This window comes from Aricia agestis, chromosome 13 (genome assembly GCF_905147365.1).
Source record: "Aricia agestis chromosome 13, ilAriAges1.1, whole genome shotgun sequence".
Lineage (NCBI taxonomy): Eukaryota > Metazoa > Arthropoda > Insecta > Lepidoptera > Lycaenidae > Aricia > Aricia agestis.
The window spans coordinates 13,108,919-13,123,682 of record NC_056418.1 but is presented as its reverse complement, the minus strand read 5'-3'; the positions used below and the strand labels follow the sequence as shown (position 1 = coordinate 13,123,682).

The window sequence follows — 14,764 nt, the reverse complement described above, 5'->3', positions numbered from 1 at the left end:
CTTTATCTTTAACTTTGTTGCCAGTTCGTAGCGATAGCCTTTGCTTTAGATCCTCGGCTGCTTCGATTGTAGTTGTTATTATAACGTCTGTTTCCTCATTGAAGTTATTAATGATCCAAGTTGTCTTCCCACATCCAGGAACCCCATTGACCCACGAGTAGTTGATAGGTTTCGCGAATATGTCCCAGTCCATGCTAGATTCGGGGTCCCCAGATAGGACTTCTGCCATTTCTAGTATCCTGTCTTCCAGCATTATTCTGGTACATTCCGCTATTACCACTATTGGATCCTCAGATTTTGTAATAAATTTGAGTGTTCCCGTGCGTTTTGTCTCATCCTCGTCCAGAACCACGAATCCGCAGTCGGCACTTAATGCCGCCATATACTGCCCTGTCATCGCCCCGGCAATTATTGTGGAGGTGACATTGTCGTATATGGCAGCTTTTGCATCCTCGAGTCTCACTTCTAACAGCTTTTGATTTTTCCGCTGATAGGCCTGCATGATCTTATTGCAGGTCAAGAGCTTTATGGTCTTGTTTGCTCTTATTATTGCCTGGAACTCGAGGAAGGCATTTATTATATGATCTTCGGGGCTCTGGGCCAGTCTGAGTTTTGGCGGGAGCACTTGCCCGAGATCGGCCCTATATCTTTTGTTTTTATTTGCCGGTGTTAGTGTAGGTTCCCTCAAAAAAGCCTCCATTGCTAAAACCTGCCGATTTGTTTGTGACGAAGCCTTGATCCGAGAAAGGGTGTTTTTATCCTCGATCATTCTTTCACGATGAAGTACTTTTTTGATGGATCCCACAAACGCTTTTAATTTGGCCATTGAGTTTAGAGACTTCTTAATTTCATTTTTATCTCTCTCTTTCTCATCCTCTTTTTGGGGTTTACAAATAATTATTATTATTATTGTTAAAGGTAATAATAGCTCCCACACCGGTTTCGGTGACGGTGGCCGGTTTCATTGAAACCAGGCCAGCTACGCAGGAGTAATTTTATAGTGCCCAAGTGTGTGCGCAGTACACAAGAGCACTCTCTATTCCTTTACTCTCATAACCCAGTGGGACGGAAGACCGACACGACCGGCGAGAGATCAGGCGCAGGACCGACTTTTTACATGCCCATCCGACGCATGGATCATCTTACTTGTCAGACAATCAGGTGATCAGCCTGCAATGTCCTAACCAAACTTGGAAATAACATGTTTCCAACGCGGGAATCGAACCCACGACCTCCGAGTCAAGAGCCGCGCTCTGTACCACTAGACCACGGAGGCGTTATTGTTGATTGTTAAACGTATACTTTTAATGGCAGGTGTAATTCTTGCGTCACCATAATAATATTATTATGTTTTAATCTAACCTACGGATTTTGTCATGCCATGGCCCATGACAGACATCACATCCATAGGGCTCCTGTGTGTGCAAGACAACTCCTGGGTGATGCTGGTTACCAGGTTTGGACGAGTGTAATTAAGTTTAAAGAGGTTTTCACGCTCTATAAACGGAAGTCGGTTAATATCTCCAATGAGGATGACATCGTTGGCGCCTGTTAACTGATTCGCCATGACGATTGAGCCGAAATGGTTCATGAGGGCCTCGTCAACTATCAACCTTTTGTAGGTTCCTTTTGTCCCATTTACCAGCAAAGAGGCCATGGTACGAACTTTATCTTTAACTTTGTTGCCAGTTCGTAGCGATAGCCTTTGCTTTAGATCCTCGGCTGCTTCGATTGTAGTTGTTATTATAACGTCTGTTTCCTCATTGAAGTTATTAATGATCCAAGTTGTCTTCCCACATCCAGGAACCCCATTGACCCACGAGTAGTTGATAGGTTTCGCGAATATGTCCCAGTCCATGCTAGATTCGGGGTCCCCAGATAGGACTTCTGCCATTTCTAGTATCCTGTCTTCCAGCATTATTCTGGTACATTCCGCTATTACCACTATTGGATCCTCAGATTTTGTAATAAATTTTAGTGTTCCCGTGCGTTTTGTCTCATCCTCGTCCAGAACCACGAATCCGCAGTCGGCACTTAATGCCGCCATATACTGCCCTGTCATCGCCCCGGCAATTATTGTGGAGGTGACATTGTCGTATATGGCAGCTTTTGCATCCTCGAGTCTCACTTCTAACAGCTTTTGATTTTTCCGCTGATAGGCCTGCATGATCTTATTGCAGGTCAAGAGCTTTATGGTCTTGTTTGCTCTTATTATTGCCTGGAACTCGAGGAAGGCATTTATTATATGATCTTCGGGGCTCTGGGCCAGTCTGAGTTTTGGCGGGAGCACTTGCCCGAGATCGGCCCTATATCTTTTGTTTTTATTTGCCGGTGTTAGTGTAGGTTCCCTCAAAAAAGCCTCCATTGCTAAAACCTGCCGATTTGTTTGTGACGAAGCCTTGATCCGAGAAAGGGTGTTTTTATCCTCGATCATTCTTTCACGATGAAGTACTTTTTTGATGGATCCCACAAACGCTTTTAATTTGGCCATTGAGTTTAGAGACTTCTTAATTTCATTTTTATCTCTCTCTTTCTCATCCTCTTTTTGGGGTTTACAAATAATTATTATTATTATTGTTAAAGGTAATAATAGCTCCCACACCGGTTTCGGTGACGGTGGCCGGTTTCATTGAAACCAGGCCAGCTACGCAGGAGTAATTTTATAGTGCCCAAGTGTGTGCGCAGTACACAAGAGCACTCTCTATTCCTTTACTCTCATAACCCAGTGGGACGGAAGACCGACACGACCGGCGAGAGATCAGGCGCAGGACCGACTTTTTACATGCCCATCCGACGCATGGATCATCTTACTTGTCAGACAATCAGGTGATCAGCCTGCAATGTCCTAACCAAACTTGGAAATAACATGTTTCCAACGCGGGAATCGAACCCACGACCTCCGAGTCAAGAGCCGCGCTCTGTACCACTAGACCACGGAGGCGTTATTGTTGATTGTTAAACGTATACTTTTAATGGCAGGTGTAATTCTTGCGTCACCATAATAATATTATTATGTTTTAATCTAACCTACGGATTTTGTCATGCCATGGCCCATGACAGACATCAAAGTCATAGGCAATACGATGCAAGTCATAGGTCACGTTTTTACCCTTTTTGTATGGAACCCTAAAAAAAGTATAAGTATATCATTATTTAAACTATTTCAGCAATTAAGGTTGGCCGCGTACACACGTGTTTTTCGTAGGTATTCGATTTCCTAATGTGGAATTTCGATTTGGAATTCCGTGAGACTAGCGCAAACGCTCGTTTTTCTTCATGAGCGAACGCGCCGGCTTGATTTCGAAACGCACGCGCGGTATTCGTTCCGTTCGGAAAAAAGCGAACGTGTGCGACAGTCCTGCTGATTCTATGCATTCAAATGTTCGAAAATGGAAAACGAATACGGAAATCGAACACGGATAACGTGTGTATGTGGCCAACCAAAGGAGGAAAATGGGGCAAAATCGGGGGCAAAGGCTGGTAAGTTATAATTTATTGACTCCATAATGTTGTGTAAGTATAACCTTTACAAGTTATACATTTTACAGTGGCTCTGAAATAGAACCTATATTTCTGGTATTAAGTATTCATATTGCTTGTTATGTACCGCGGTTGTTCAGTGGCAAATAATTATATTATTTTTTGAGGTAGGTAGTGAGTTCGATAATACCTCTGAGTAAGAACTTGCAGCTAAAAGGTTGCTTGTGTCCTGAAAAATCAGTAAAGCCATTACGGGGGAGTACGGTAACTAACATTGTGACACGAGAATTGTATATAAAAGAAGATTATGAGTTGTCACAAAGGAACTGTACTAACATGAAAGGTTAGCCTATAAACCTTGAAGCGTTCTCTTACTTTGGTGGATGTCCGGTCCCTTTTGAGGTAGACCGGCCGGTCGTGGAGTGAGCTCTGTGTTTGACAGATCTGCAGGACATCCCACAGTACAGTCCTTTTTTTATGAAATAAGGGGCAAAGGAGCAAACGGGTCACCTAATGGAAAGCAACTTCCATCACCCATGGACACTTGCAGCATCAGAAGAGCTGCAGGTGCGTTGCCGGCCTTTTAAGAGGGAATAGGGTAATATGGGAGGGTGGGGAAGGGATGGGAAGGGAATAGGGGAGGGTAGGAAAAGGAATAGGGTTGGGGATTGGGCCTCCGGTAAACTCACTCTGCGAAACACCGCGCTAGCGCTGTTACACTGTGAGAACGTGGTATTTCTCCGGCCGAGCCGACCCATTCGTGCCGAAGCATGGCTCTCCCACGTAAAAGAAGTTATGAGAGAATAGATGCGTAACCACATACATACATACAGGTCAACATCATAACCCTCCCTTTTGCTTGAATATGCAGTCGGGCAAAAGTTAATCGTGTATGTATGTAAAAGTGTGCATTGATAATCCGCCCAACTATCATTTTTAGGGTTCCATAGCCAAATGGCAAAACGGCGTACCCCTTATAGATTCGTCATCTCATCTGTCTGTCTGTCTGTATGTCACGTGAACGGCGTTAAGATTTTCACAGAAAAAAAGGTGAAAAATCACTCTAAATCCCTTCTAATACGTTACATTGAGATGTAACTAGAAATTCATGATGTTCTCCACAAATCAGAGCCAAATTTCTGAACCAATTCATACACATACTTGAGTAATGGTCCAAACCATACACATTATTAGTGACTAAGATAGAAACCATAATCGTTTGGCTACAACAGAGGAAAATGGACTCTATACCATAAAAGTTAAGATTGGAATTAGTTATAATGGTAGCATCATTAATCAACAAAGGGCTGGGTAACGCAGCAAAAAACGACGCACGTTTTCCTCATATGTACCCCGATTCTAATTTTATAATGCAGTATCGTTTTTTTTTTTATTCTATAGATTCCTTTATTACCAAACAAGAAATAGTATTCTCATAAAATACCGTACGTGAAAGACGGAATTTATTATTCCTGAACTTCAAAAAATTAATTTTTCACGTATGCCGTGCGATGCATGTCTAAAAGTTTTGAATTGTCAGACATACATTAAATCTGTCAATTCAATTCAATAATAATCTAATCTAATATTATATAAAAATAAGTCGGGTTTTCCTTCCTGACGCTATAACTCCAGAACGCACGAACCGATTTCCACGGTTTTGCATTCGTTAGAAAGGTCTTGGGCTCCGTGAGGTCTATAGAAAAAAAAATCAGAAAAAACATCAAGAGAAAAGCAGGAAAATAGGGAAAATCATTTTATGGCAAAACAACGTTTGCCGGGTCAGCTAGTATAATAACAGTTAAGAAAATATGCATTTTAAAGCTGAACTGTTATTACTACAATAGAAAAGACAGCGCGAACAAAATCTATGGCCCAACTACTAGTGATAGAATACGATAATCACCGTGACATAGGTGACACTTTTACATGAAGTGACATTTTGAGTTGATGCCAGTCAGCTTCAGCCTTCAATTCATAGCGCAAAAAACAAGTTCGGTTTGTCGTTTCTATACGTAGTAATAATTAATAGTTCAATGATTTTAAGGTATCTACACGTCACGTTGGAGTCAGAGCTGACCCTAAGAGATTGCTGTTTTTCGACAAGAAAACGCAGCTGCATTGATGAAGAATTGAAACAGTGGAATTAGTGTACCTGAGATTCTATGTAAGTGGTTTTTGTCAGAGTGTACTTAGTTATATGAATTAATTGTATTATCTAAATAAGCAGAAACAGCCTTTTGTGTGGCCCTGTTTCTCAGATCCCAGAGCTAATGGACCAGTTTAGATTATTTGTCTTTCTCTTAATGTTTTTTTTTAATTAAAATACTTAATACGTTTCTTTTATTATATTCATAATTTTTTTTTAATATTCTTTTAATTACTCTCATGATCACTGATCAGTTATCGAATTAAATAATAATAAACTTATTTGTAAATTATTCATTAATTCTGTAACTGACCGTGACCATCCCAAGAGAATTGTAGTTTTTGTTGGAATGAATATAAATATAATTATTTTAATATCATGTTTTACGTTATTGTCTCGTCATGATCTAATAGCCTATAATAATTGGTGTCCACTGCTAAACATAAGCCTTTACGGTGTTGTTACAACATAATATAAAATAAGAGAACATTAATTTAACTTCGTTTCATATTCGAAAACTTTTAAAAAATTAAATCGGCCAAGTGCGAGTCGGGCTCGCGCACGAAGGGTTCCGTACTGTTATGAAGCGAAAGCCGAAACTTGGCAAAAATTTTGTTTTTATATGGGAGTCACCCTTATTATATATTTATTTAATTTTAATTTTACTAATAATTCAAGACGTGAGTGGATGAAAAGGGTAAGTAACATAAAAAAACCTCCCGATTTGTTGTTTTAATGGAGGCTTTAGCCAGGGGCGGATCTACTTAAAGGCTTTTTGGGCTGCAGCCCAGGGCCCCGCGAATACAGAGGGCGCCAAACCGAACTGAAACCAATAGACGATATTGTCAATAATAAAGGTTATCTAGAATTTAAAAAATCCGATCATAAGGTTGGCAGCACTGCGATCAATCAACCCGTGTGCGCATCTATCAAACGGAACGAGGAATGAGGCATTTTCTTAATTTTTTAATTTGATTGTCAAAATGGCAATTAGTTGAGTAATTAGGTAGTGCCCCTAAGCAGCAGAATTTGTGGTGTCCTGGGCTAATAGCCCAGGGCCCCACAAGTTCAAGATCCGCCCCTGGCTTTAGGGCCGGAAAAAATATTTGAAATAGAAAAAGTATGGATTATATATGTAGCCAGATATATTAGCTTGGTTATGAAGTACATAAGTCATAAGTTTTATTAAAATAATTAGGGAAAAAATGAGTTATTGTCCGTATGTTACGAAATGTTACTTGTTCGATTCTTCCACTCACGTCTTCAATTATTAAAGTAAGTATATAAATATAATTATGAATATTGTGAGTATTTCAAGTGCCTACCTGCTACCATTATTGATTACGAGCAAAAAAGGTCGAAAAAATCACGTTTGTTGTATGGGAGCCCCCCTTAAATATTTTTTTTTTTTTCAATATTTATTGTTATAGCGCCAACAGAAATACACAATCTGTGAAATTTTCAGAATTCTAGCTATACCTAGCGGTTCTTGAGTTACAGCCTGGAGACAGACGGACAGACATCGAAGTCTGTCCGTCTGTCCGTCGTCGTATTTTTAGGGTACGGAACCCTAAAAATTAAAAAGATATAATTACTCACACATTATGAAATGAAAAATGTTTTATTTCCAAATATGTTATCAACTAACTCTTTAAGATTATGTTCTTCGTGCCTACCACCGGTTCGGGCACTAACCCTGCGAGAAAAATTACGTAAGGAACTCGCACGGACCACTTTTTAGCTAAAAGATGGAAATTATTTCGTAATATTATGTCTCATCGTGAACTCTTAAATATATCTTAAATATATCTTTAAACGGAATCTCGGAATCGGCTCCAACGATTTTCATGAAATTTGGTATATAGGGGGTTTCGGGGGCGATAAATCGATCTAGCTAGGAATCATTTTTAGAAAATGTCTTTTTAATCGTGTTTTGTCGATAATCGATAAACTGAAAAATATGACTCTTCCTGACATCTATTGGCGAATAATACTATTTTGTGAGCAACTAATTGCTTTAACGACACAACAGCTAACGCTATTCCAGCAGATGGCGATAAGTAACACGAAGTCAATGAGTGTTTGCTATACCGTGCAAAGCTCGGTCACAATAGACATAACTACGGTCATCCAGGTACTATCACATTATTCTAAAACTAGCTGAGCCCCGCGGTGTTATTTTCAAGTGAAAGTGAAAATAAATTGTGATATTTACCCGCAGTGAAAAGTAACCTATGTGTTAACCCAGGGTATCAACTAACTCCATACCAAATATTCATGGGCGTACCGAGGGGGGCAGGGGGAGACAGCTGCCCCCCCCCCTGGATCATGTTGACGTCCCTACTTAGTTTATTATCTAGTACTTTTATCTATAAAAATTAAAAATTAAGAAAACTAATTTTTGCCATTTGTCTGCAATACAATATTTTTACAACTAAAAATAATTAATTTTTCATTCTTTATAAACACCTAGCTTATGAAAAATCCCCCCCCCCCCCCCCCCCAGGCACCAGAACCTGGGTAATTTGCCCCGCCCTGGCCCAGAACCTGGGTACGCCCATGCAAATATTATTAAAATCGCTCCAGTCAACACGTGAAGAAGTAACAAACATACAAACTCACAAACTTTCGCCTTCATAATATTAGTGTGATGGTGTGATTACTAACTAGTCATAGTTTTATTGAACTTTGTACTTTTTCAGAAACCCACACAATAATATGCTCAAATATTCCACGTCCTTCCCACATTGATATGCACAGGACACGGCTGTAACAAATCATATTTCCACGAGGACCCATCACGGTACACACGGGCCCGTGACAGACTTTGTAATGAGATCACAAAATCTTTTATTTCGTAAACTTAAAAGGTTTGTAACACCTGATATTATGTTGGTTTCTAGGGTTGTCAACTTTTAGTTAAAACTTACAAAGTTTAAAAAACACTTGATTTTACGCAAAGTGCGTAACTAATATAAATATAAATGCAAAAGTGTGTCTGTCTGTGTATTACCTTTTCACGCCCAAACCACTAAACCGATTTTTCATGCTACTTTCACAGTGAACTCTGTATACAACGAACACATACACACCCTAAACCTTGGTTTTGCTATATAAACAACCAATACAAAAAATAAGATAATTTAAATATTTAAGGGGGGCACCCATACAACAAACGTGATTTTTTTGCTATTTTTGCTCCATATCAATAATGGCCAAAGCTAGGCACTTGAAATGTTCACAAAATACTTAGTTTTAATAAATAATTTAATAATAAAAGTAAATAATTAAAGGGGGCTCCCATACAAAAATCAAAATTTTTGGTCTTTTTTTCTCTATTTTGCTCTATAAAGGAGCACACTGAGACGGGCCGTGCCGGGACTCATCGCAAAAATCCGCCTCCATACAATTTGTATGGAAGCGGATGCGCGTATCGCACACTGTGTCGGGGCGCAGCGGAATTGTACGGAGGCGGATTTTTGCGATGAGCCCCGGCACGGCCCGTCTCAATGGGCTCACTCCTTCAAGGAGTGAGCACACTCCATATAATTTGTATGGAAGCGGATGCGCGTATCGCACACTGTGTCGGGACGCTGCGGATTTCCGTCAATGCGACAAGGCCCGGCAAGGCCCGACACACTTCACATAGATTTCCACTTTTTGGTAGATTTGACGACGATAGATTGAATGACGATTTAGTAGTCCAAATTTTTTTGTAAATTTTAATAGAAGATCGATATTATAATTAAAACAAATAATATAAAAAATTAAAATGCATAATGAAGACAGTCCATAGAAACATTTACTTTTATTTTACTTTCAACCACATAGAATACATTGCTTAATAAAGGTAGATTTTCGGTAGAAGCTAAGACACGGTCTAGTAGATTTTAGTAGAATATAGCAACGTTTTTGATATATCGAGTCACGAGTGATTTAAGAGTGGTCACAGTGGAGCTATCCAAAGTACTCAAAATCCGTCAATGCGATGCGGCCCGGCCCGGAAATAGTGTGCTATAGCACATTTTGCGCTGCGCTGAGCCCCGATCCGCCCCGGCACGCGCCGACAAACTGAGTGCGTACCTTAACGGTACGGAACCCTTCGTGCGTGAGTCTGACTCACACTTGGCCGATTTTATTTTTTCATAAAGACTTTCAGAGTAAAACTTTACTTTACTTTTTTTTAACTTTAGGTACTTTAGTTAAGTAAAACTTTACTTTACTTTACGTGATATTCAGTGGGAAGTGAACTGTGCGCGCATTTGTACATTCCAACCACGTGCGTAGCTCGGGTACAGTCAGGACAAAAATTTGAAATATGAAAACTCTTTCTTTAATACAGAGTGTAACAAAACTAAGTGATGATACTTTAGGGTGTGTATGAGTCGCCTGTATAGAGTTCACTGCGAAATTAGCAGCTCTGAAAGAGTATCTAACTTTTTTTTCACTTTTGTACGGAAAAAAGCCACAAATAACAAAAAAAAATCTTACTCTTTCACACCCTAAAGTATTATCACTTTGTCTTATTTGAAAAAAATATATATATATATCTGAATATAGTAGCCCGCCAAAGCCCGCCCGCAGTTTGTCGGCGGGCTTTACGCTCATGCTTCATTGTATGAGCCAAGTCCCATCAAGCAGCGGACGCGACACGGCACTGAACTACGGGCACCAAATCATTATAATAGCTCCCACACCGGTTTCGGTGACGGTGGCCGATTTCATCGAAACCAGGCCAGCTACGCAGGAGTAATTTTATAGTGCCCAAGTGTGTGCGCAGCACACAAGAGCACTCTCTATTTCTTTACTCTCATAACTCAGTGGGACGGAAGACCGACACGACTGGCGAGAGATCAGGCGCAGGACCGACCATCCGACGCATGGATAATCTTATGCTGTATCCACACATGCCGCCGGCTTACACCGGCGGCACGGTCGGCGGCTATTACCACACATACCGCTGGCTTCGGTGGCAAGGCAGGCTGAAAGCCAGCGGCAAACCCGGCGGTATAAGCCGGCGGATCAGCCTGCATTGTCCTAACCAAACTTGGAAATAACATATTTCCAACGTGGGAATCAAACCCACAACCTCCGAGTCAAGAGCCGCGCTCTAAACCACTAGACGACGGAGGCGTCACCACGGGCACGGGCACCAAAGAGAAACCACTGACTCACCACTCCACTTGGTAGTTGTAACAAGGCCCTAACAGGGGATCCATACATACGCTTAAGTGTTAACACTCAGTTTTGTTACACCCTGTATGTTTGGCCGCAACGTGTCGTAACGTTGCATAGTGCGGTTTCATAGAGTAAAAAAAAAGACATAGTCTACTCCAGTGTTTTTCAATCTGTGGGTTGCGACCCCTATGGGGGTCGCGAAGCCTCATTCGGGGGGTCGCCGACAGAAAGAAAAAGCTGACGTATTATAGATAAATATACCAAACTAGAAAAAAATCATTACCTAACTTAGATAGCCTTTTAATAAAATTATTTCTTTGGCTTTGTATGACACGAGGGGGTCGCCAGTATATTTCAATCTGTAAAGGGGCGCAAAATCAAAAAGATTGAAAAACACTGGTCTACTCCATCATACTTTTTTGCAAGGTTGCTCTCCAAATCCATACTAATATTATAAATGCGAAAGTGTGTCTATCTTGTTTCTTACCTCCTCACGTCCAAACGGCTGAACCAATTTTGCCGAAATTTGTTATGGGGATACTTTTAATCCCGGGAACAGACAAAGGATACTTTTTATCCCGGAGAAATGTACGGCTCCAGCGCGAAAAACGAATTTTGCTGCAACGGAGTTGCGGGCGTCATCTACTTAGTTAAATACAACAAAACAAAAATTTCGCCTATCGAAATATTCAAATATAACCTCCTCGTTTTTTGGAAGTCGGTTAAAAATAATGTTTGGTTTTGCTGACGGTACCCAATTCTCTTATCTGCGGCCAGCGGGGATTTACGCCGACGTATCTGGATGACGTACGGCGCTGTGCCCCGTGATCTACCTAATTTCACGTGGCAAACGAGCTGGTAACCTGATGGTAAGTGATTAAAACTGCCTGCCCCGGGAAAGTTATTGCGTAACATTTTTTATGAACTTCTCGTCGTCGTCGTCTTTCATACGTGGGAGAGCCATGCTTCGGCGCGAATCGGCCGGCTCGACCGGAGAAACACCACGGGCTCACCGAAAACCGGCGTGAAACAGCGCTTGCGCTGTGTTTCGCCGAGTGAGTGAGTTCACCGGAGGCCCTATTCTCTACCCTTTTCCCTTCCCTACCCTCCCCTATTCCCTTCCCTCCCCTCCCCTATTACCCTTTTCCCTCTTAAAAGGCCGGCAACGCACCTGCAGCTCTTCTGATGCTGCGAGTGTTCATGGGTGACGGAAGTTGATTTCCATTAGGTGACCCGTTTGCTCGTTTGCCCCCTTATTTAATAAAAAAAAAACTTATGCAATTATATTTCGCATACCTACGTCTAGTCGCACGCACACCGTGCCGAAGTCTGGCAAACTGAATCGACGTTAGACGATAGGCAACGCCGCACCGCTGTGCCGACTGGAGTGTGGTGTTAAGTTTATTTTCGTAACGGAATTTCTTGATTCGGTCGCCGTGCTCAAAGCTATCGTCATTTTTTTAATCATTAACAGTGATCGCAGGGGTGAAAATAGGCTACTCTTTATCACGGTGACATTTACAATTCCTGCGCTTATTATGGATTATGACTTAGTATGGATTAAGGGCTACACCATTAATCCATATACATTATAAATTTATATATAATATATATGCGAAAATGTGTCTAAAAAAATTAAATAAAAAATGTTTTATTTCTGAGTAAATTTTGTTCACGCACAAGATATATCTGCTATCCTGGGTCTAGCTAACGTGTAATACCGTAGCAGCCCATTGGTCGTCCATCACGCGATAATTGCAGCTGTAATATCTTCGAAAATATTCATTTAGAATTAAAATCATAATAATTATGCTGTAAAGGGCCATAATCAATAATGTATTTTAAGTATTTAATTGAATAAGGATTATTGCCGTATTGGTTAAAATCGCTTCGAAAATTAGCCATTATTTGAAGTTAAAAGTAAATGACAAAAAATATGTTATTGTGGGATATATCCATAAGAGATATACTTATACGTGGAGAGCCATGCTTCGGCACGAATGGGCTGGCTCGACCGGAGAAATACCACGTTCTCACAGAAAACCGGCGTGAAACAGCGCTTACGCTGTGTTTCGCCGAGTGAGTTTACCGGAGGCCCAATCCCCTACCCTATTCCCTTCCCTACCCTCCCCTATTCCCTTCCCTTCCCTTCCCATCCCTGCCCTCCTCTATTACCCTATTCCCTCTTAAAAGGCCGGTAACGCACCTGCAGCTCTTCTGATTTTTTTCTAAAGTTGCTTTCCATCAGGTGACCCGTTTGCTCGTTTGCCCCCTTATTTCATAAAAAAATAATATACCATCGCGGAGTTTTCTGTAGACCTTTTCAATGTGTACAATGCGTACCCCTGCATTGGTACTTGTACTAATATATAATATCATCAGTTCTATTCTGTGGCATTGGTAGCGCCCCCTTCGAAACGGGCGTAAATCGCAATATTTTAATTTCGCCATAACTTCTAAACAAAACGTCCAATTTTAATCATTCAAAGAGCAAATATAATCTACATAAACTGTACTTAGTGATGAAATTTGTATATGTATTAATTTTGATAAGGATTATTAGCATGAGTAAAATAAATGCGTTTAAATGTAGTCTAAAAAAAATCAAGATTTTTAAATAAAAAAATGGTTGTTGTGCCTCACTTGACATAGATAAGTATATTGCGTCGCAGAAATTTTTGTAGATATTTATAAGATCTACATTTACTTAGAACATTGTATAGATGTATCTTTTATAGTTATAGTTATATAGCGTACGCAAAATAAGTTAGTTTTCTGGTTGTTTCCGAAAAACTATATTACGGAATCCTATATTTTCCAAAATAAAAAGTAGCCTATGTTACTCGTAAATAATGTAGCTTTCGAATGGTGAAAGAATTTTTAAAATCGGTCCAGTAGTTTTTGAGCCTATTCATTACAATTAAACAAACAAACAAACAAAGTTTACCTCTTTCTAATATTAGTATAGACAAATCTTAAGACCTATATGAGGTAGCACTTAGCAGTAGTAAAGCAAAATGAAATGTACCTATAGCCTAGGTCTTAAAGTGGCAATTTCTTTGAATTTGTCGCGGTCGCTTACGGCAAAGATAGGAAAGCCACCTTTTCGGGCGTCATATAGAATACTGAATAACCCATCAAGCCCCAAGCGGCCCCCGGCGGCCGTAAAACAATAATTGAATATCTATTGTGTCTGGTTTTCCCACGATCGAGGTAACAAATGTGATCGCATATTTATCAGCAAGCACGCACTATACGCGCCGCATTTCAGAATTTGTTGTATGAAATTATGTGAAACCCATAAAGTTAATATACCTAGCGGAATAGAGAAACAAAGGCCTGAGCAAGAGAGATGTCACTATTAAACTGCGTGGTAAAAAGAGACGTGTGCGGTGTGATACATGACAACAGCACTCATTTTTTGACGTCCAGTCGGCACGTGCCGCACGTTGACAATTTAATCTCATAGAATTCATGTTCAATCATGCTTGTGTAATTGTGTATCGTACACAATATATTTTTCACACAAATGAAAATCAATTTCGGTTTCGGTTGACAGCTCAAGATTGTTGCTCTTTTCCGCTAGGTATATAATAACTTTATGGTGAAACCTCGCACATTCGCCCGCACCACAGATTTTAAAAGGTTGTTGCTCTATACGCGTCGCATTTCACGTACAATGCGGTGCCTACGGCTCGTACGACGCGTACGACGCGTACGGTGCTGATAAATATGTAGGATCAGCTTTAGGACAAATCGTTCTAACGAAGGTCATTGCACGATAGCTCGTGTTTCTAGCACAAAAAGTCAAAAAGTAGATAAATCAAGTTTATAAAGTTAGTTATTCCAACTAGCTGGCCCCTCGCCGCAAACTAGTGTTGTTCCGCTAATGAGAATTACACTGCGGCGATCCGACTTAACGAGAACAGCAAATTACACGCGTTATAGCGATGAAGT

At 40.5% G+C, this 14,764-nt stretch overlaps 1 long non-coding RNA gene across 1 annotated transcript; it reads left to right on the top strand.

Annotated features, from left to right (window-relative positions):
• The first annotated feature begins 248 nt into the window (after positions 1–248).
• Positions 249–14,095, top strand: LOC121733150. Its single transcript, XR_006036511.1, has 4 exons — positions 249–260; positions 9,562–9,571; positions 12,282–12,292; positions 14,053–14,095. It is a non-coding gene; the product is annotated as an uncharacterized LOC121733150 (long non-coding RNA).
• The last annotated feature ends 669 nt before the right edge of the window (positions 14,096–14,764 follow it).